At 44.4% G+C, this 23,646-nt stretch overlaps 1 non-coding gene across 1 annotated transcript; it reads left to right on the forward strand.

Annotated features, from left to right (window-relative positions):
• The first annotated feature begins 5,867 nt into the window (after positions 1–5,867).
• On the forward strand, positions 5,868–5,953 carry trnay-gua (transfer RNA tyrosine (anticodon GUA)). Its single transcript is given in 2 exon segments — positions 5,868–5,904; positions 5,918–5,953. It is a non-coding gene; the product is annotated as a tRNA-Tyr (tRNA).
• Positions 5,954–23,646: the final 17,693 nt, after the last annotated feature.

The following is a 23,646-nucleotide window of genomic DNA, read 5'->3' on the forward strand; positions in this document are numbered from 1 at the left end:
GATGCAGTTGTCCCAGACAGTGGAAGAGGCGACTACAGACATGAAGGCCAGTGGGTTGCCCGTCAGCATGAGCAAAACGAAAGAAAGCCTGGCTGAGGAAATGTCCCGCTCGGCTTGGGAAATAGTGCGAGAAACGAGAAGGCAGGAGACGGGAGGAAGCCGAGAGAAACATATCAGGAAGAGACCGGGAGTGTCGCAAAGACAATCCTCACCCCTTTCAGAAGAGCCATAAGATTTGGCTAACTTTAAAAATGCTGAAAAGACAAACAAGAGCAAAAGCACACGGTGATATACCTATCTCGAAAAATACATTATAATGTGGATTTTATATTACTTAGCAAACACAAGGAAATCTGCAGATGCTGGAAATTCAAACAACAACACACACAAAATGCTGGTGGAACACAGCAGGCCAGAAACGTCGACAGCGCTTCTCCCTATAGATGCTGCCTGGCCTGCAGTGTTCCATCAGCATTTCGCGTGTGTTGTTGTTTATATTACTTAGTTGTTATTCTCTATTCGCTCACTTACTCCTTTTTCCCCAGCAAAATGAGAATATATATGTGTGTGTGTGTGTGTGTGTGTGTGTGTGTGTGTGTGTGTGCGTGTGTGCGTATGTTTGCGTGTGTATATAGAGAGATAGGAGTAAACAGGGAAATATTTTCTGTGTAATGGATTTGTTCACTGGCATTTAAGAATACTGCAATGGGGGCCCTCAACTCACAAGTAGGAGGGGTTATCCCCACAGCTAGACATTTCATCTAGCTCAACGCAGGGTCGTCTACTGGAGACCTCAGCCTTGGAGTCACACGTCTGTTGCCATTTTTGTTATTATTTGCGTTTCTTGGTTCTTATTTGTACAGGGAGTAGATCGATTAAGTGTTATTCTAATTTCAATGATACATTGACAGATAAATACAGATGGATAAGGACAAGGTAAAATTCATTTATTTTAATGTAAATGGGCTATTAAATACAATCAAACTTAAGAGAATTTTATCCAAAATGAAAAAATGGAACAAACCCATGTGGTATATTTACAGGAAACTCATTTAAGTGATAATGTTGATTTTGACCTACAAACAAAGAATACTATTTGGAAACTAAATTCAAGTCTACTAAATGATCCGTACTTTAAGGAACAAATTAAAAAAAGAAATTGGTCTCTGCTTGGAATTTAATGATAATGGAAAGGTTTCACCTCCCATTTTATACGATAATCTGAAGCGGTCTTAAGAGGGAAAATTATAGCGATATCTTCAAATAAGAAAAAAAGGAATAAAACATAAGGGGATTTAGAAAATAAGCTGAAAGAACTAGAGAAAAAACACAAATTGAATTTGGCACAGGATACATTAGGGGAAATTAAAAGAATTAGGAATTAAATAAATAATTTGGCTACGAAAGAAATCAGGAAAAATTAAATGGTTCTGAAACAGAGACATTATGAAAGTGGATTGAAATCTATAATGGCGTGGAAACTGAAAAAAAAATTAGCAGAAAATACAATTCATAGAATTCGGGACACAAGAACGAAAATGATAAAAAAAAATAAGCTAAGTGAAATGCAAGAAACTTCTGAAGTGTTTTACAGAACACTATATTCCAAAGTTCCAGGGGGAAGCATAACCCAAATTGACACCTTCTTGAATTCTCTAGAGTTACCCACTTTAAGCGAAGAACAAAATAGAAGGATGACTGATGACATAACTGAAGTTGATTAAAAAGCTTCAATTAGTCGGCTTAAATTAAGCAAGCCAGCATGATTCGATGGGTAGACGGCAGAGTGGTACAAATAATTTAAAAATGAGTTAATTCCTGTTTTACTCCCCACACTGAACTGGCCCCTTAAAAAGGCACAAATGCCACCCAGTTGGATGGAAGCGATAATCTCAGCTATACCGAAAAAAGGCAAGGATAAAATGGAATGCGGGTAATTTAGAACAATATCCGTTCTTAATGTAGATTATAGGTTATTTACCTCCATCGTGGCCAAATGATTAGAGGAATTTCTACCCATACTGATAGGTAATGATCAGACTGGTTTTATACGACAACGCCAGACACAAGACAGTATACAAAGGACACTTCACATTTTGGATCATATACACAAAATAATATCGATGCAATAGTGGTAAGCATGGACGCTGAAAAAGCACTTGATTCGGTTAATTGGAATTTACTCTGCAGAGCTTTACATAGATTTGTTTTCCAAGACACAATTATTAAAACTATACAGACACTATATGACAATCCTGCTGCTAGGATTAAAGTCAATGGATGTTTATTAAATAGTCTTACCCTAGAAAGGGGTATGAGACAGAATTGTGCATGGCCACCACTACTCTTCGCACTATCTTTGGAACTATTAGCTCAATACATCAGACAAAATGAGGATATCAGGGGAATTATTATTAAAGGGACAGAGCATAAATTGGCTTGTTATGCGGATGACATTTTGATCTATCTAGGGCAACCAACATACTCTTTACCTAAATTGATGCAATCCTTTGAACAATATGGTCAATTATCAGAATACAAGATCAACATAGATAAAACCCAATTACTTTCATATTACTATAGCGCACAATAGAAATTGAAAGTTGATACCCCTGGGCATGGCACACAGTCTTTCACATATTTGGGCATCATTATCCCAAAAGATTTGGCAAAATTATCACAATGTAGTTATCAGCCTTTATATAAAAAAAAATTAAGCAGTATGTGTCATGATGGAGCCTGATTCATTTTTTCAGTCTCAGTTCAAGGATTGAGTCTATTAAAATTAATATACGGCCCAGACTGTTATATCTCTTTCAGACCTTACCAATAGAGATTAATCAAAATCAATTCAATCAGTATATCAAGGTATATTCGGCAAGGTAAAATGCCTAGAGTTCGTCTCAAAACTTTGCAATTAGCAAAGGAAAAGGGGGGATGGGGCCTACCTTCTCTTAGAGATTATTATATTGCAGCACAGTTGAGAGCTGTGATATGTTGGTGCAACCCAGCATATGACACTCATTGGAAAAACATTGAGGAGCAGGTACTTCCCATCCCCATACAAGCAATTTAGGCTGATAACGACCTGCAAAGTTACATAAATACTATTGATAACCCATGGGTGAAAGTGACTCTTAAAATATGGAAAACTACTATAAATGAATATAATCTAGAGGAAGATATTGCAATTCTTAAATGGTGTGCATATGACTCTGATTTTACACCAAATAAATTGGATGCTAGATTTAAGTACTGGACAGCTAAAGGAATAACAGTTCTTTGCAACATAATGAAAGACGGAACACTGTTCAGTTTTGAAATGCTTAAAGAGAAACATTTATTAGAAAAACAAGATTTTTATCGGTATTTACAAATGCGACAATATGTTAATAAGACGCTTAAAAATGTAACCAAGGCAAATACATGCTTGATAGAACTCCTTAGAAAAGCATATAATTCAGATAATGGTAGTAGAATCATTTCAAGCATGTATAAGGGAGTGGCAAATGTAAAACACATTCGACTTCATACATTAAGTCAAAATGGGAGAAGGAAGGAGGGATAATTATATCTAAGGAAGGATGGTCATCAATATGGAGATATCAACGGCAGGTCACCAATTCACAGAAATGGAGGGAGTTCGGATGGAAAAACTTAATAAGATATTTTATTACACCTTCTTAGAAATCCCCTTATGATGGTAACCTCCCTGCCTGCTGAAGAAATTGTGGAAATCAAAATGCAAATCATTATCATATTTTTTTGGGACTGCCTTTTTATCAAAAACTATTGGAGGGGGATACATAATGCCCTAACAAGACATCTTTAAATGTAAAATACCCTTGGAGAGTAAGACCATATATTTTGGATGTATACCTCAAGAATGGATGAAATGAGATAAATATTTACTGAATATACTGTTGGTGGCTGGTAAAAAGACTTTTTCTAGAAAATGGTTATCACAGGAAAGCCCAACTTTAAATACATGGATGGAAATTACAATGGACATTTGCAAAATGGAGTAGATAACAGCTTGTGTTAATCATAAGCTGGAACAATTTGATTCATACTGGGGAAAATGGTTTAACTACATAATGCCTCATAGGCCTGATTTTAATCTCACAGATCAATGAATCTGTTGTAAAAAAAATCACTCCCTACCTGTACGTAGTTCTTTCCTTTTGTTTGTTTGTATTTTTGTTTCCACTGTTTTTTATAAGTGTATATCCCAGATAAATACTTTGTGGAAATTTTGTGATATATATTTTGTGATATGATATGTGATATGATATATATGTACAATGTCTAAAATACATCTTATGGAGCTGTTTGTTTGATGAACTTGTTACATACCCCGTAACTGGGTGTCTGATCAGCAGAGAGAGAAGAATCCGTTGGAGTCTGGTGGTACCAAACTAAAGGTGTTTATTAGTAAACGACACAATACAGAATCAAAAATGCAAATATACATATAAAACAAGTTAGCAGTAATTAACCTAAAAATGTAGGAATAATAATAAGCAATAATAAACAAGCTCTATCGATGTCTAGGGGTAAATGAATTGTCATAGGAAAGTATAGAGTTCAGTTCATAAATGCTGAGGTGATTATACTTGTGTTGAAAACGTTGGAGAGAGAGCGAGAACGACGGAGAGCGAGCGAGCGAGATGTAACAGCAACAGCTGTGGCAGGAAAACCTTTTGTGGCTTTCTTAATCCGTCGTGTTTTTGTGGTCTTTCAGTTATAACCCCTCCGTCCTTCAGCTAGACTGTTCTTCTGTGGTGGACTCTTCACTCTGGCATGAGTGGACACACAGACAAGTCCCCACCGGCCCTGCTGTAGCACTGTGAGCTTTACTGACCGATCACCTGGTTCGGTCTCCGAAGCCCCCACCTTTCTGTGGGTTCCCGACAGTCAATCAGTGTCCACTAGGGTGTCTCTCCAGACCTTTCTTTTATCCCCACTCACGGGGTCTCAGCTATCCATAGAGGGAAATTTGGAAATTGACAACATTCCGAACAGAACAGCCTTGGATTAACAATGTTTCCAGACAGGGATATTTGTTACACCTTAATTGTAATTGTCGGTCTCCCGGGTAAGTACCTTTCGATTACTGATACGGAAGCAGAGACCTCACGCCGCTCTCAGCTACTGCTGAGTGAGTGAGTGTGTGTGCCTGTCTGTGAGCTGCTGATTGTGCATCGGTGAACAGTGGCAGGCATGCAATGATGTTTGTCCAATGGTGCAAATTATAAGTCAGCGCGATGTGCTGGGGAATTAGCTCAAATGGTAGAGCGCTCGCTTAGCATGCGAGAGGTAGCGAGATCGATGCTCGCATTCTGCTCGCATTCTCCATCGACATTTTGTATTCAGAGGATTCCTCGCATCAAATTCCTGAACTTGGATTTCACAAAAGATGCGGTTGGCGCTGAGCGAGCGGAAAGTGTCTCTGTCAAAGGGCAGCGAGAAAATGTCGTAGGTTTGCTGCGTTGAAAGCAGATAGGAGGAAAAGCCGGCTGGCAGCTGGTGTTTCAGTAATGAATGAGCTGCAGGCGACGATTCCGGCATAAATCGGGTGAGTGGTTAGAAGGACATTGCCCTGGTTACTGGGTGAACAGTGAAAGCTGAGTAACCTTTGATTTGAACGGGCGAGGACGATCAAAGAGCTGTGTTGGAATCGCAGTGTCCCGAGAATTGTCAGAAGCGCGGTGATAGGCGTCATCCCGTGGCCTGTGGCCCCCAGTGCTGGAAGGACGAGATAGTTGCCATAGGCAGGCTTTTGCCATCGGTCGACAGATGCCAGGCTGAAATCTGCATAATGATTGTCGGTCGGACCCAACGTGGAAAAACTTGGTGTCGCTTTTCCTTCGATAGCTCAGTTGGTAGAGCGGAGGACTGTAGAGGAAATGGAGTCATCCTTAGGTCGCTGGTTCGATTCCGGCTCGAAGGATCAGGACTTCTTTTACTGCGCCCATCGTCAATTCCATACCACAGCCTCGCCATGATTGAAATTCCCCCGCGAACGTGGCATTTGTGGACAAGCAGCTGGAATTTCCTTTTTTACCAGGTTAACATCATTTTGAAATTATGCTAAAATCTTTGGTAATATAATGATGAGTTTAACTGTATTAATGAATATAATCTATAAATGTGCAAAACGCTAAACTAACCACATCTACATTGAAAAAGGTTAGCTTCTGTGTACGTGCATTGTCATTGTTTCAAGTTACAACTCTGTCACAAATGGTCACAATGAAGACAGAATGGAAGTCGGTCGCTCACTGTTCAGGAACTACCATCGCCTTCCCGTCAGGACATTTCACTGTTGCATCCTCCCCGTCAATTGTGACTGCCTGACAGTGTTTACGTGTGTTTTGTCATCGTTTGACATGGATATTACAGATTTAAAAAAACATTCCAAGTGCCGAGAACTTTTAAGACCGGGTAACAATTTTCTGCCCAGAGCAATGGTTTGTCCCCGAAGCAGTAAAATAAAACAGAGGGAAGGTTGCTGCGGTGCAAGATCTTGTTTTCAGAATCAGACCTTGCAATTGAATAGTAACTCAGACTTTCGGAAAGAAGCGTAGATGCGCTCTTCAATTACACTCCCCCTCTCCTTGGAGATACCGCGCTTGGAGTTCTGTGAACAGTCTTGTCGCCCTGTTATAGGAAAGGCAGAAGTCCGCTGAAGAGTGCAGACAGCATTCACACAGATGCTGCACGGACTGTCGGGGTTGAGTTACAGGGAGAGGTTCGGCCGAGTGGAATTTTATTGAGGGCAGAAATGTAGCTGGATCACCAGCGACGTTTCCTCACATAGAAGTTGCTCTGTATATTGAACAGCCTAACAAAGGAAATGGGCGATACAGAGTCGTTAACAATACTTGAAGTACACATGGGCAATTAGACGGATCTGATCCAATCACGGACAATGGTATCAGATGGCCACGTCGGTTAGCATGGAGATATTGGTCCGAAGGACCCGTTTCTGTGATCTATCATTCCTGGACTCCGCTCATCGCAGCTGCATCCGTGAACGTGAAGAGATTAATGTGAGCATGCGCTCCTGTAAAACGCTTTATAATGCGGTCACGTGTTCAAACAAGCAAAGTATCTTTTTACTTCCACTGATAATGTCCAACAGAGATTTAATTTTAAAAGAACAATTGACGACTGTGTTTCTACAAAGAATACTTTTGAATTTCTATATTCTTATTTTTGGTCATTTTTGATTCACTGCAGTTAACCTTGTGGCGATCATCATTCTCCGCCGGGGAAACTGCGGTCTCTCCAAATGCGTCACGCGGTACCTGGTGGCGATGGCTGCGGCGGATCTAATGGTGGTGATTATCGAAGTCCTGTTCTACCAGATGGGTCGAGCATACGGATTTCATTGCGGAGTCCTGGACAACGCTCCATTCTGCCTTGTCCACTACGTCCTGTGTCACGTGTCCGTTGACTGTTCCGTGTGGTTTACTGTCGCTTTCACTTTCCATAGCTTTGTGGCCATTTGCTCCTCTAAATTTAAAACGAAATACTGCACCCCCAGAACTGCAGGATTAGTGATTGGCGCAATATATATCGGTTTCTGTTTAAAAAATATCCCATTTTATTTGCAGCATATGAATGGAACAGCTTTGTTGGAAAATGGTGACTGGATCTGTACCAATAGGCCCGCTCTTCCATTCACGGGATTGTTTGAAGGGTTTTATTGGGTGGACCGTCTGCTAAATCCGCTACTTCCTTTCTTCCTCATTTTGACCATCAATGCCCTGACCGTCAGACAGATACTGGCGGAGAGCAGAGTCCGCAGGGGACTGCAGGGACGGGGAAATTGCGGGAAACAGCGAGATCCGGAGATGGAGAGTCGGAGACAATCCATCATTCTGCTCATCAGCCTGTCGGTGAGTTTCCTTCTCTGTGGGCGACAACCACTCTGGTCTTCATTCTCATGCGATGCCTCTACACAGGCCTGGAAACGTCTATCCGGCTTTTTCAGGCACAGTTTTGGGGTTCTGTGATTCAGAATTTCAACAGCTGCACGAATACATTTATCTACGGAGTGACACAGACCAGATTCAGAGAGCAGGTGAATGTTCTTCTGCTCTCCCCCGCTGTTTCAGTTTTGAAATATTTTAGATGTCTATACCGCTCAGTTGAAAGGGTCAAATAGTTTTCGCATTCCGAAAATAAATCTACACCTGCTCTACAAACGCATGAATAAATTGAACTTACAGAAAACGTTGTTGTTCCCAGCAGTTCTGCCTTTCAAATATATTCAATTCAATTCAGTTAACTTTTCTTAAGGCTATCCACCCAGTAGTAGCTCAAAATTAAAGTGACGCGCTGACAATGAACTGTGCCCACTTAAACGGACAATTTAATGTCATTCCAAATCACTTTACACAGTCATCCCCATCAGTAGAGCAGCATATTATGAATCTCGCCCCAACGGTAAAAATGCCCCTTGGTTCAATTCGGCATTTCTGGAAACATTCTGTACAATACAGAGCTGCTATCTCACTTCAGAAACATTGAACTAGCAACGAAACGTTAGCAATTTCCTGAATAGGAAACTTATCTGGAAATTCCTCAATATGCCGTGCCACTTTGCTTCACGTTGCCCTTTCCAAAACAAAGCTGCAGAAAGTTCAGATTAGCTGTAATTTCAGTTTAGGTATCGCTAGTAGAATGTTTATAACTTGAGGTGCAGCGAAATCGGGAATTCACTTCTAATTTTGGGCGCAATCAGAGCTTAATGATTGCTTTAAAACCTAGACATATTAACATGCGTTCAGACAGATCAGCCTTGTGGAAGCCCAGCGTCAGCTCTCAGACACCTTGTCCAGCTTACCCCTCCACAGGACCCCACCGCGGAGCACCAGGCCATTGTCCGTCACACCAGCACTGACCTTATTAGCTCTGGGGATCAACTTCCACTGCAACGCCCATAGTTCCCGCACCCGGCCTCTCCAGTTTCTAACTGTGATGAACTACGTGTGCCTGTCTGGACATGCCCCTGCTGACTGCTCCTGTGGCTCCACCCACAGGCCCCTGTATAAAGGCGATCTGAGGCCTGACGCTCGGCCTCTGTCTCCAGGACATAGTATGATGGTCACTCACTCCTGGTTCCTTCTTCCAGTCAATAAAAGCCGATATCTCGCCTTACGTCTCAGTGTGAGTTATTGATGGTGCATCACTAACTCGTACTCAAGACCAACAATCCTGCCTGTTCAGGTAGACCCATTGTTACAGCTAGTTCTGCCCCACTGATCTCATATCTGTATACACTGACTCAGTTTCATCCCCGTAGTTCATTCCCTTCCTATACACATCCATGACTGCTCACACGTTTTGGTTCATCTCAATGTTGTCTGGTGCCCTGACCCATATCATGTTATGTATACCATCGATGCCCAGTCCCTATACACCCCCATCACTCACAAGGAAGTTCCCAAAGCTCCCCATTTCTATTTGGACACCAGACCAACAAGTTGCATTCCACCATCACTCTCCTCCGACTGGCGGAGCTTGTCCTCACTCTCAATAATTTCTCCTTTAGATCCTCCCACTTCCTCAGACAAACGGTGTACCCATGAGCACTCGCAAGGCAGGCCAGCTATGTCTGCCCTTTTGTCGGTTACGTGGAGGCGCGGGTAAATAAATTCGGACAGATATACCAAACACCAGAAAGTCTGCAGATGCTGGAAATCCAAAGCAACGCACACAAAATGCTAGAGTAACTAAGCAGGTCAGGCAGCATCAACGGAAAAGAGTGAACATCATTGTTTTTCCGGCTGAGACCCTTCATCGGTACCGGAAAGGAAGGGGAGGAGTCAGATTAAAACACTGGGGCAGGGGAGGAAAAAGTTAAAGTAGCCGTTGATAGATGCAACAGGAAGAAAGGGAGGGGTGAAACAAAGAGCTGGGAAGTTGATTGGTGAAAGAAATAAATGTCTGGAGAAGGTTGAATCAGAATCGAGCAGAATCAAGTCCATAGAAAAAAGGGAAGAGTGTGGGGGAGGGGAGGTGGGATTGGTTAGGGGACAGCACCAGAGGGTGGGGATGATCAGATGAGAAGAGAAGCTGTGAAAGGGAGACATGAATGCGGAATGGTGAAGAGGTTGTGGGGTTGAGTGTGGGCAATGACCAGCCATTAGAGAAATCGATGTTCATGCCAGGATATTGGAGGCTACCCTGACGGAATACAAGGTGTCAGTACTCGAACCTGTGTGTCGCCGCCTTGGCTGTAGAGGAGGCCACGGACTGACATGTCAGAATGGGAACGGGAAGTAGATTCGAAAGGGGAGGCCACCGCTTTCCTGGCAGATGCTCGACGAGGGGGAGGGGCCTTCCGATCTTCGTTGGGTCTCACTGATATATAGGAGCTCTCAACGACCGGATACAGTAGATGACCTCAACGGATTCACAGGTGAGGGGTCGACACACATGGAAGGACTGTTTGGGCCCTGAGGGAGGGGGTGTAAGGACAGATGTTGCGCTTGTTCCAGTTTCAATGATAAATGCCAGGAGGAAGATCAGTAGGGCGGGACAAGGGAGTCACATAGGGAGTCATCCCTGCAGAAGGCAGAATTGGTCGGGACTTGTATGAGGATGGGAAGATGTGCTCGGCGGTGGGATCCCGTTGGAGGTGGTGGAAGTTATGTACAATTATGTGCAGAGTGTGTATTGTGGTGCGGTAAGTGAGAAAAAGAGGAACTCTATACGTTATGGGGCGGCGGGAGGATGGGGTAAGGGCAGATGTGTGTGAAATGGAAGAGATGCGGGTGAGGCAGCGTTCATGTTGGGGGAGAGGAAGCCCTTTTCTTTGAAGAAGAAGGACATCTCAGTTGCTCTGGGATGATAAGCATCGGCCTGAGAGCAGATACAGAGGGGACGGAGGAGCCGAAAGAAGGGGTGGCATTATTCACAAGTAACAGGGTGGAAAGAGGTACCGTCCGGACTGCGGGAGTCTGGAGGTTTATTAAATATACCAGTGGATAGACTGTCCTCCGAGGTGGAGGCAGAGATGGAGAAGGGAAGCGAGGAGTCGGAACTGGACCGGGTAAGTTTGAGGGCAGGGTGGAAGTCGGAGGCAAAGTTGAATAAATCGACGAGCTCTGCACGAGTGCGGGAAGCAGCAACTGTGCAATCGTCGATGTGGCGTTGGTTGATTTTGGGAGCGTTGCTGCCGTAGCCTTTTAACTAGAGCCGGTGGCTTCTCCAACTTGATGCTTACCAAAAGCTCCAGCACATCCATTTCCTTAATTTATACATACTCAGGCTGTTCAGTCCGCTATAAGTTATCCATACAATCGGCAAGATGCTTATTTCGTTGTGAATACAGAAGCAAAGTACTCATCAAGTACCTCCGCTATCTCCCCCGGTTCTATACACTCTTTTCCACTGTCACACTTGATTGGTCCAATTCTCTCACTTCCTATCCCCTCACCCTTCACATACTTGTAGAATGCCTTGGGGTTTTCCTTAATCCTGTCCATCAAGACCGTCTCATGGCCCCTTCCGGCTCTCCTAATTTCGTTCTTGAGCTCCTTCCTGCCAGCCTTAGGATGCGCCTCCTCAAGAAAACAACGTCGTCATCAAAGGTCCCGTCATTCAGGTCATTCCGTCTGTCACAGCTGCAGTCAGACAGGACCCGGATGCGTGTCACATGCATTTGTCGTCATGCGGTAACAGTGCATTCCATTACAGAATAACACAGCTATAAATTACAGTAACTACAGTGTGTACAGAAATACATTATATATATCTTGCAGACCGAAAGAGAAAAATACAGAGGAATATTTCATCAGCTGATCGATCTCCATTCTCAGATCTGATTGCGGATGGAAGAAGCTGCTCCTGAAACGCTGAGTGCGTGCGGTCGGGCCCCTGTACCCTCTCGGCGAGCGAGGGGGGTAGGGAGAGCTCTTTACTGATGGATACAGCTTTTTGAGGCATCGCCTTTTGAAGGTGTCTTGTGTGCGTGGAAGGCTGGCGCCGATGATGCAGCCTTGCGAGGAAACATCTTCCAGCAGACTGTTCTGATCCTGTGCATTGGCCCCTCCATGGCGGACAGTGATGCTTTCGGTTGGAATGCTCTCCACGGTCCATCTGTGGAAATGTGCGAGAGTCCTCCGTGACAGACCGATTCCTCTCAAACTCTGAATGAACTATCGCCGCAGTCCTGCTCTCTTTGAGATTGCATCAATATACTGGGCCCGGGATGGATCCTCAAACATGTTAACACCGATGAAATTGAAACTGCTCACTCCTTCCACCTCCGGTCTGCCAATGAGAGGACTGGTGGATGTCCCTCGACCTCGCCTTCCTGAGGCTGGGGGAGATCTGGCAGAAGGTGGTAGAGTTAGGAGAGGCCTAGAAGGTGAATTGTTGTGGCCAAGAGTTGTGGAAAAATCTGAGGAGCAGCAGATAGAATAAATCAGGCAGACTCAGAGAATTGTGTCAGACTAAAGGATATCATGGAGAGCCTCCTCCCACCTAAAAGCGGTGCTTAGGGACTCTACTTATCTTGAAGACCCAATTTATTATATAGACACAGCGAAGGTGACTAGAAACACTTAAGAATATCATTGCTTGTCTGTGAACTTAGGACTAGATTTTAACACACATCCTGACTTTGAACTTCGGACTAATTTTCAACAAACAAGAGCATGACGTAAATATGGTGCCAGAACATTCATTCTTGTTTACACTTTAGCAAGGACTGGATTCTAAGACTTGCAACTCAGACCTCAGCTAACTTTCAAGAGCATTCATAAGCGATTAGGTTAACCCCTGCATATCCAAGGTGTCTTAAGTTCTTTCACACCGAAGTACATATATCAAGTGGGCAGTGAATGAATGGAGATGGGTCATGTACAGTCAACAGAGTTTAGTCTCATTCGGTATCTTGTTCAGCGCAGGAGCAGTGAATCACAGGGATTGTTCCTGCTCTCCGCTGTTCCATGATCCCAGCATGTCCAAGTGATGTGTACACATTGTAACATCAGTCTGTTCATCATCTTAGATCCATTCACCCCTATTCGTCTCGGTCTTCTGCACTGATGGGTGTAACATAGGACACTGTGTCCTGCAACACTGGAGTAACTCTTCCGCCCATCATGTCCCTGACGGGGGGAACATTCCCGGCTGCGCAGTGACGTAATCAGTGACGCAATCAATTTATCAGGATTCTTCCATCAACCGCGTGCTGCAGTGTGTAGCTTTGGATGACTCCAAATGTGAAACTTGAGCTTCCCTCGCATTCCCACTCACAAACCCTCTCAGTGCTGCATGAACAAGGCTGTCACAATTTTATCAATGAAAAATGCATGGCATATTGCAGAACAGTCTGAGGCTGTCATGAGTACATCGAAATGAGTATTATATTATTTGTGAGCGGGAAATAACTCTAGTTAATTCATGGACAGGTGCACATTGAGGAATATGTGACAGAATAGGCGAACATAAGAGTGCAGAATACACGGTGAAGGGCGCATTTAGAACTGTGAGAGAAACGTCTACACCAGGGGGTGATTGATAAGTTCGTGGCCTGAGGTAGACGGAGTCAACATTGGAAAACTAGTGCATTTATTTTTCAATGAGTTATTAACTTCAAACTTTCTGCATAATCACTCAAAGTGCTGAAATGCACGTGCATGTAACGTGCTGTATAATTCATCTCCTTCGAACTTATCAACCACCCCTGCTATGGACCACTTCTGGAGGTCCAAGACGGCGACTCCAACAAAGAAGGAATCGTACGCTTCACGACCGCTGGACTAAGTGTGTAAATGTAGGAGGGGACCATGTCGAAAAAAATGGTCCTTAACAAAATGGGTTCTACCTTAACCCACAAACTTATCAATCACCCCTCGTAAATCCTGCTCAAACATGAAACTCGGTGCCTCTATGAGTTTTATTTCGATCAGTTTATTAATTTAGTTATGCACTTACCTGATTAAATTAATTAAAAGATTTATTTTCCTTATTTTCATTCAACTTTTCAGAGATTGTTTTGTCAAACCACAGAAATTGTACAGATGGAGTGCTATTCTATTGGCTCTATGTGTGAACAAGAGTCGCAAGCAGAATAATGCCGGGCCGAATGGTCTGTTTGCCGCATGACTCTATTAAACAGGATGTACTGCTTCATACAGCCGTCATTATTCATCAGTGTACCGTCTCTCTCACAATTTTAACATAAATCGAGTGCAGGAGACTCTTGTTCTAAAAATAGCTCAGGGAATAAAGAATCTATTTTCAGAGTATTTTCTGAATTTGAGGAACAGCGGGAAAGAATGAAGAAGATAGACCCGCTCACACTGTACCAGGGGTTCACAGGTACAGGACTGAGACGACACACGTAGTGCTCGAGAGGAGACGAACAGATAAAGAATGACACCCAAAATCCCCACTTTCACACTGTAGTAGAGACGGACAGATACAGAATGAAATGTACCATCTCATACTGAACCAGAGAGTAATACATACAGAAGCCCACACTCTCAATCTAGAAAATGAACCCCATGCTCTCATCTTGCACTAGAGCCAGGTGGATATAAAACGAACCACACTTCACCGGCGACAATCAAGTATAAATTTAAAACAACACTTTCATATTATTCGACTGAATGCCTCCCGTTGATTGATTGTCTCTGCACTGCTGTCGTTCTCTCTCACTAGTTACTCATTTCATGCGAAATGCACCGAAACTCGCTCTGCATTTTCAGCTTGAAGCCTACTGCATAATAAATACTTTGCTCTCCGGCAGGCTGAGTAATTACGCTGCATTCTCCCCACTCACTGTTCTTTTTTTCTCTCTCTCGGGTCTGCAGCATGGTACTGTGGCTGTTTAAATGTCTCTTCTGTCCCTTTACGGATGATATGATCGGTCGTACAATACCCTGTTTAACGGGTTAAGTAAATGAACGGGCAGGGCAATAATTCAATACATGCACTGGTGTGTGTGTGTGTGTGTGTGTGTGTGTGTGTGTGTGTGTGTGTGTGTGTGTGTGTGTGTGTGTGTGTGTGTGTGTGTGTGTGTGTGTGTGTGTGTGTGTGTGTGTGTGTGTGTGTGTGTGTGTGTGTGTGTGATTATAATGGTTTATAATATGACCTTATCTGACGATGTGTCCTTAACTGGCGATCCTGCATTTATTTCTACAAGGGCACCTCGGAGAGAATGACAAGGACACGAGTATTTTTATGATAAAGCAGCAGCTGAAGACCTCTGTGTACCGAATGGAATCTACACTTGACAGAGAATATTCTGTTCAATGATGCCGGTATTTACACCAGAGACAAACGTGTTGATGTTTGCGCTGGTAACCCACAGGGCCGTGAATGGTCTTATCCACCCATTACATTCCTACAGCTGATTGAACGCCACAGTAATTCAGCCTCTCACTGGTCCTCAGGTAGATTCAACAGAGAAGACAGTTTAAGAGATGGGGGGAGGGCGTGCGTACAAGGACAAATCTGGGCTTCAAGATAACGGAAGTAAGCATAATCATGGAGAAGCTGATCACAATAACGAAAACACTGATTTCCTCCAGGTTTGATGGGGAACTGGACAGGGTGTCTCTGTACACAGCGGGTATGTTTTATATTTGATGGCACATAGTGGGACGGGGTGGGGTGTGTTTGGTGTTTGATGGAGAACTGGACAGCGTGTCTCTGTACACAGCGGGTATGTTTTATATCTGATGGCCCATAGTGGGACGGGGTGGGGAGGGTTTGGTGACGGATGGAGAACTGGACAGGGTGTCTCTGTACACAGCGGGTATGTTTTATATCTGATGACACATAGGGGGACGGGGTGGGGTGTGTTTGGTGTTTGATGGAGAACTGGACAGCGTGTCTCTGTACACAGCGGGTATGTTTTATATCTGATGACACATAGTGGGACGGGGTGGGGAGTGTTTGGTGCCTGAGCGGACAAAGTGGAGCCGCTGTGTAAAAATAGAATGAAAGTCTGCAGGAGACTGGGAGGGGTTTTCGTGTGTTTCATGTGTTCCTGGATCCAGAACACACTGAGAGGAATCCGGATCTATTTGTAGATGAAGGAGCAGGCGAAACAGGGAAAAGTGCAGGATATGCTGGAAAACTTGATTCCCGGAATGGTTGTGGAAAGAGAACCACAGTGAAAGTTTCAAGATGGAAAATGGGAACCGTCGTGACCGCTGTCATTACAAGTGTGGAAAGTTGTGAGCAGAGTCCCTCATTGTTCACTTATTGGTCTCATTACACATTTTGGTCGAATTACACAGAGGGATCTGTCTGAGGTAATGCCAATACTAGTGTCGTGTTTGTGTTTCATGCCAACGGTATTTGCACCTGAGACACTGCCGGTGATGTAATTTGTTTGTTCACTAACAATGGTGGGAGGTGGGACCTTGTCACTGGAGACCTGTATAAATCAGAGCCTGTTGCAGTACGTCAGCCCAGAGTGTCTTGCCGAGCTGTGGAATTCAGAGCAATCGCGTTCACTACGTCACTCAAATGGGATATCCAGTAATCTGGCGGATAGAAGACATTTACTACCCTGTTATTTCAGCCGTTGGAATTCCCGGTGAGCCCTTGTCACACTTGCAAACGGCAGAAACTGAGAGTTAATTCCGATGTTCTGAAGTGTTTCTGTCGCTACTTGTTTCCAAAGCCATCTGTCCAGTCCCCGCATTTCAGTCATGGGCGGAAGGCGCTGACAATATTAATCCCTTTGTTTTCGTATCAGGCAGCGCTCCATATTGGAGCCGAGATGCTGCCTTTGACTGAAATCCTCTCCGCTGCCTCGCTGTCACGGAATAATTATGAATTGAAATCTCTGCACAGGAGGACACCGGGCTGTGCTGCATCTGTGGGAACCAGCCGTCCTTCTGTTCTGCCCGTAGGAATCGACAGTGAATTGCGTGACCGGGTGATGGAACAACCCGAATAGCTCATTTATTTCAGGAAAGTGAGCCGAGGGAACTACAGATGTGGATTTCATTTCATCCCTGTGCTAATCAGAGCCAGTGGTGCTGATATTTAATGTCCATCTCTCACTGCGGTCGAGGAAGCATTGAAACAGCTGTCCTCTGTTCGGTTTGAGAATTCACCCAGATTTAACTCATTTACAAAATTTTCGGCAAGTTCTCTGACACTCCGATAATGCGCACTGCCAGTCGATTCATATGTTCTGCGTCCGGTATTCACCCTTTGAGGCAAAAAAAAGAATAGGATCTGATCTGATTCTATCACACTGCGGCTCTATTTCAGGGACGAGTCAGTAATTTCTCTGCTTCCCTCCCTCTCTGTTGCAGTTAACGTGGTGGCGATTGTTATCCTGTCCCGAGGAAAGTGTGGTCTCTCCAAATGTATCGCTCGCTACCTGCTGGGAATGGCAGCGGCCGATCTCCTGGTCGTTATCTCTGACCCTCTGCTGAGGTGGACTGTTGTCATATACTTTCGGTCTTCCTTCCTCAATCGGACACCCGTTTGCAGGGTCGCCCGTTGCCTGCTTTTAGCAAGCACCGGGGTCTCTGTCTGGCTGACAGTCGCGTTCACCTGTGACAGATTTGTGGCCATTTGTTGTGAAAAGCTGAAAACAAAATATTGCACCGAAAAAACGGCGGCTGTGGTTATCGGGACAGTGAGTGTTCTGGGCTGTTTAGAAAGTATCCCTTTCCACTTTACAGTAGAACCTTCGATGATAATGAATGGAGTTTTCTATGGCTGTGTGACCAAAGAGAACTTCTCTACGTCCCCCTCCTGGACCGCATTTGCGATGATCCATCGCATTTTCATGCCTACTCTTCCGTTTGTTCTGATGTCATTGTTCAATGCTCTGACGGCTAAACGGATTTTTTACACCAATAAAGTCCGGATGGGGCTCAAGGGTCGCAGCGACGGAAAGAATGAGAAAGACCCGGAGACGGAGAACCGAAGGAAATCGGTCGTTTTACTATTCAGTATAACCGGTAGTTTTATATTTCTGTGGTTAACACGTCTGATTTTTGATATCTATGTAAGGATTGCAAACAACCCTCGTTACACGGTCGCTGATCCGATTTATATCGCAGACTCCACGGCGACGATGCTGCAGATCCTCAGCTCCTGCACCAACACATGTATTTACTCCGTGACTCAGAGCAAGTTCAGAGAGGAGCTGAAGAACGCGGTGAAATACCCGCTGAAACTGTTAAACAAATTCGGCAAGTCATAGAACGACCAGCTAGTTTCAGCAGTAGAATTAAATCAATCGCCATTTCCCTCCACAAGCTATCAGTTTTCCGATATGTAGAACCACGGCCAACAGCTCAGCGCTCTGACATACGCCTGTATTTACTGGAGATATATTTCATTGGCTGTCTAGTCTGTGAAGGTGAAATTTTCCCTTCATCAGATTCTTGTCAAAATTGAGCGACTAGCTCCAGCTTTAATTCACTCAGATGAACGCTCGGTCGAACTCGGGAACTGTCAGGGACAATCCACTGATGTCCCGCCCGTTCTTTTCATTCGCTTCGTTACGTCTCATTTCTCAATCTCGTGATGCAAGCATCGTTTTACTCCCGGTGTGTCCAGTCAGGATGGTTCCTCTCCCGTTTCTCCACCCTGCACGCTCTTCGCTGTTAATCGTTCATCCATATAGTGATGCTCACGGTGTTATACTCCCAATGCCCCTCACAATGCCCTCGATTCCACTATAAATGTCCGGCTTATTTCATCTCCCACGCCAGTACACCAGATTCGATTTCTGAGTTTCACCCGGAAGGGAACGTGATCGGAGTGGAACACAACTGACTCGTGTTTTTTTTATTATTATCTTTTTCAACTCCGTCTCCGGACTGCTCCCTCATTCACCCTGTATATCTCCATCCCTGTTCACATCCCGAGGCCCCGTGACAATCTTCTTCCTTATTCCTCCCTCTATTCTCTGTTTTTCTCTGTCCACACGTCCGGTCCGGTACTCAGCAAAGTAAATCTCACTGCAGTATGTAGGAACATATGACACTGATGATAAATGTATGCTGTCCTTTAAAGATCTTCCAAAGCAATGGGATTAATTTTCTACCTCTGGAACTAACTGAGTTCTTTCCAGAAGTGAAGTCGATTTTTTTTGAAAAAGAAATACGAATAATACTGAAAATCGAAATAGTAACAGAAATGACTGAAAGCACTCAGCTGGTAAGGTATGGTCAGTTAAAATATTAGTTAATATTTCAGGCATCTCTGCTTACAGTTCATCACAAAGTGAGTACAATCAAACACCTCTGTGGATGCGAGGACAATATCTTTCACATCACTGCGGCAAGTCACACATAGAAATATCGCAGATCGCTTTAAATGTTGTTGAATGAGGCGACATTTGCATTTTTCCAATATTTTGCAACCACGCCCGATTATATTGATTATTGACGATCAGTACTAATACACCCTCAATCTCGTCAGCCGCCACTTGGAGAACGTTCTGGTGTATTCTCGTCATTTTTAGTTTCTCAACACCTTTTCCTTAATCAAAGCAAATGCACTCACTTCTTCCCCCGGCAGTTTGAAACTCCCTGGCGGACCAATCGATTCGTACAGACAGAGAGAGTTCCGCATAGGTCGGGAGACGAGCAACGATACGGCCTTAATGGCAGCAGAGCATCGACCGGCCACCCTCAATGCGAAAGTGACAGCGCTAGAAATGCCACCTTCACACAATCTGTAATGTAAGCCCTCGATGGGCTTGACAGAGCTCACATAATACAGGAAACACCTCGGACAGCATATTGACGAAACACTTTTGCTCTCTCTTCAGGACCTCCATGTTCATCTGCAACTGCAGTTCGCTCTGTATGGTCAACGACTCGACATATGACTGGAGATGTGTCTTTTGACTTGTTTGGCTCCCCGTTTACTTGCGTTGTCACTTTAAAGAGACATACATTTTCACACAAGATGCCTCTGCTCATCAATGTTCCTTAGGATACAACTGTTTGCTGCTGGCCTCTCGTTAATATTAGAACTCCCAAATGCTTTACCTCACCCCTTGACTTAATTTATATCCATCTGCCATTTCGGTGTCCATAGCTGTAAGTAATGCTCTACATAATCGGGCTGTACGGGGTTTCAGGGAGGAGCAGTACCCCTGGTGCGAAGACCTGTCGTACCTTACGAGGTAGGTCTTCCAGCTTTGGTCCTCGGCAAGTTCAGATACGGATGAACTTTAGTGTTCTGATCTATAGATCCTGGAATCTGTGGATGATTCAGCACTCTGAGTAACTTACCCAACGCATCGCACACGTTGGAAATGGTTTCTCGGCTGCACAAATTCACTAAGCCCGGTACAAGTTAACACACTCATTGCTTCTTGGTAATATTTCGGCATTGTTGCTGATGATACCAAACCCTGTAATACCACCAGCGAACTTGATGATATTGCTGAGCAGAATCTGGCAGTGCAGACGTAAGACAGTTGTTGGGATAGCGGCGGGTTGAGTACAAAACCCTGGGCGGGGTAGACGAGGGGCAATCAGTGCTCAGTGTAATGGAGCTTGTGATATTGCTGCCAACAGGGAACGTGTGGGACTTCTCGTCAAGAATTTTAAAATCCAGTTACAGAGAGAAGTGTTGAATCTCAGCGAGGGCAGTTCACACACCAGCGGCTGAGGGATGATAGTGTTACCACCGAGCTGAGATCTCCGAAAAACACCTGGAGTACGAAGCATCAGATTCTCGATGGGATATGTCGGGGTAGAAGGACAAGGTCATGTCAGCAGCAATGGAAGCGATTGAGCGGAAGACAAACTGGGAATGATCCAATGTAACCGTGCGATATTTTATATGTCCATTACTATCCGCTCAAAGCACAACATGACTGTTAAAGTCACAGCCACTGGGCGTTATCATTTAACACAGTTGTGGTTGTTCTTCTCGGCAACGGAATCATGGAGGCTGCCTTGAAGCTTGAAGAGACAATAGACAGTTTCAGAGAGATATTAAAGTTGTCCGTTAAGTCTTCTTTTACCTAGGCTACATGGTCCATTGGCTACTGACTGGGTAAATTGTCCGACTCTGCGAATTTTCTTGGTGTTTCTCTCGGGAGTGTTCTCCTCACCTCGGCTCCGGCCAGACAGGATCCCTGTTGCTCTGGACAAAAGGGTTTTTTTCTTCAATGACACATAATTCAATAGGTCAAATTGTGCATTCAGCCTACTGGAAATGGAGGCGACCTAATTATTGACCCGTGGGGTCGACGTGTACTCCGATCTGGTGTTTGTACCATGTTACATGTTCTGCCTGGCCCTGATGTCACAAAGGTGTCTGTGCATTTTCTGTGCACTTTTCCGCATCTCCCCACTGTTGCACGCTCTTTTGCTTTCTGCGGGTTTGTGACGTGGGATCATGAATGGTTCAGAACAGACAGATTTGAGGAGAACAGAACTAGCAGGAATAGAGAAACAAAACATGCTGATAATTAATCTGAGCAGAGGAGATAGGAACAAGTTGAGTAGTTGTTGGAAATATCGAATAGTTGCAGGGATTTGAAAATCACGGCCGTCCCGATGATTCGTATTTAAGTATTTCTGGACAGGTCTTAGGATCTCAGCGGGACACTTCCACTGGCTCTTTATTCTACTAGGGATCAACGAAATAACCCCACGCTTAAAACAATAAAAAAAAAACACATCCGAAGTTGCTATCACGAGGAAATCTGCAGATGCTGGAAATTCAAACAACACACACAAAATGCTGGTGGAACACTGTTGGACGAAGTCCCGACGAAGGGTCTCGGCCCGAAACGTCGACAGTGCTTCTCCTTATAGATGCGGTCTGGCCTGCTGTGTTCCACCAGCATTTTGTTTCCGAAGTTGCTATTATTGATAGAAATATCGATTAACACTGTCATCTGCTCAGCTCTAATCAACAAGCTTCAGACTTGAGCTCCGCTCCTCTCTCTGCAACTGGATCCACAGTTCCCTGAGCGGGAGTTCACAGTCAATGCAGATCAGTAAAAACGACTTCTTGCTCGCTGCGTGTTAACACAGGCAGACCTGCAGGATGCGTGCTCAATCAACCGCTGTACAATCTGTCATGTTTTTATATCCAAAAGTAGCTACAAGATCTGGGATATATTCGCATGTTCTTGTGAACTTTTTTTGTTGGTAGAATCTCAGCTGACGGCGAAAATTGCAAAATCTTGCAAATTTCTTAAACCGACATGCATGTCTATATCTCGTGAGCCCTTTTACCGCTGCCATTTTACGCAGAGCTGCTGAATCTGCGGGTTTGCTTCCGAGGCCCCGCCCCCAGTTCTTGAGAAGGTATTAATTACAGTTTGGACTTCCCTTCAGTTCTGTGTTGAAGCAGTTCGGCAGCGGCGGCGGATCGTCTGCGGGTCTGGATTGGGAAAGGATCAGGTTCGAGAGTCCGGGCGTGAAGAGATCAATCCTCATCGGTGAGTACTGACGCTAGTCGCCAGCGTGGACACCTGATGTTGGGTAGTGAGTCCTCTCAAAAAGTAGTTAAACCTCTCTCCAGCCCGTGTGTACCCACCTCAAATATGTAAGGTCGATGAGTAATGTTTCCTCGAAACTCTGTTTTCATTGTGAAGTATTATCTTGCATCTTTTTATCACATTGAGATTTCAAAGAATAGGTTTATTAGCTAGAACTAACAGAGATTTAATTGAATACAGCACCTGATAGTGTCACAACGGTGCGTTGGGAGCTGACCCAAATGCAAGACACAGACACTGAAGTAGTATGAACAGAACAATGTTTATTAAGAATACCAGGAAAGCCGAGGAGCGAGGACAAGATGACAACATGGACGCTGACATAGGATACAACCTGGGCTAGGATTTGGGACTTGCACTCGACTGGGAACTTGGGTCATTATTCGGAGCTCGGTCTTGGCAGGGACACGGTACCTGGGTATTGACTTTGTTCTTGACTTAGAACGCGGACTTAGCTTGACCAGGGACTCGGACTTGGTTTGACGTGGAGCTGGAACTGGGATTGACCGGGAAAGTGGACTTGGTTTAAACTGGAACTCGGGCTTGGCTTGATCTGGAACACGGGCTTGACTTGAACAGGAACTTTTCTTGGACATAGGGCACGCAGCCGGGATTCTTCTTAGACACAGAGTCGGGTACCTTCTTAGGCACAGGACGGTACTCTTCTTCAACACAGGACACCGAGCCGCGACTGTTCTTGGACACAAGACTCAGTGCCGGGACACATCTTGGTCACAGGACCGGTATCCTTCTTGGACATCGGGCTGGGAGCATTCTTGGACACCGGGGCGGAACACTCCTTGAACAGCGAGCCTGGAAACTTCTTCCCCCTTACCTGAATATATCTGCCCTCCTTATCTCCCATTTCGAATACTTTTACGAAATCTAGCTTACTTGAGATAAATATAGCAACTCCTCTCCTATGTCCTGATTTATATCAGGAGATAAACAAATTAGTGAAGCCCATTCTCTTTAATTTTCTATGCTCATTATCTCTTAAATAAGTTTCCTGCAAATACACTACATGGGCTCGTTCCTCTTTTTCATTTTGGATAGAATTCTATTAGGTTTGATTGGATTTAATAGCCCATTGACATTAAGAGAAATTAATTTTACTTTGTCCTTAGCCATCTGTATTTATATGTCAATGTATCATT

This window comes from Hypanus sabinus, unplaced genomic scaffold (genome assembly GCF_030144855.1).
Source record: "Hypanus sabinus isolate sHypSab1 unplaced genomic scaffold, sHypSab1.hap1 scaffold_867, whole genome shotgun sequence".
Lineage (NCBI taxonomy): Eukaryota > Metazoa > Chordata > Chondrichthyes > Myliobatiformes > Dasyatidae > Hypanus > Hypanus sabinus.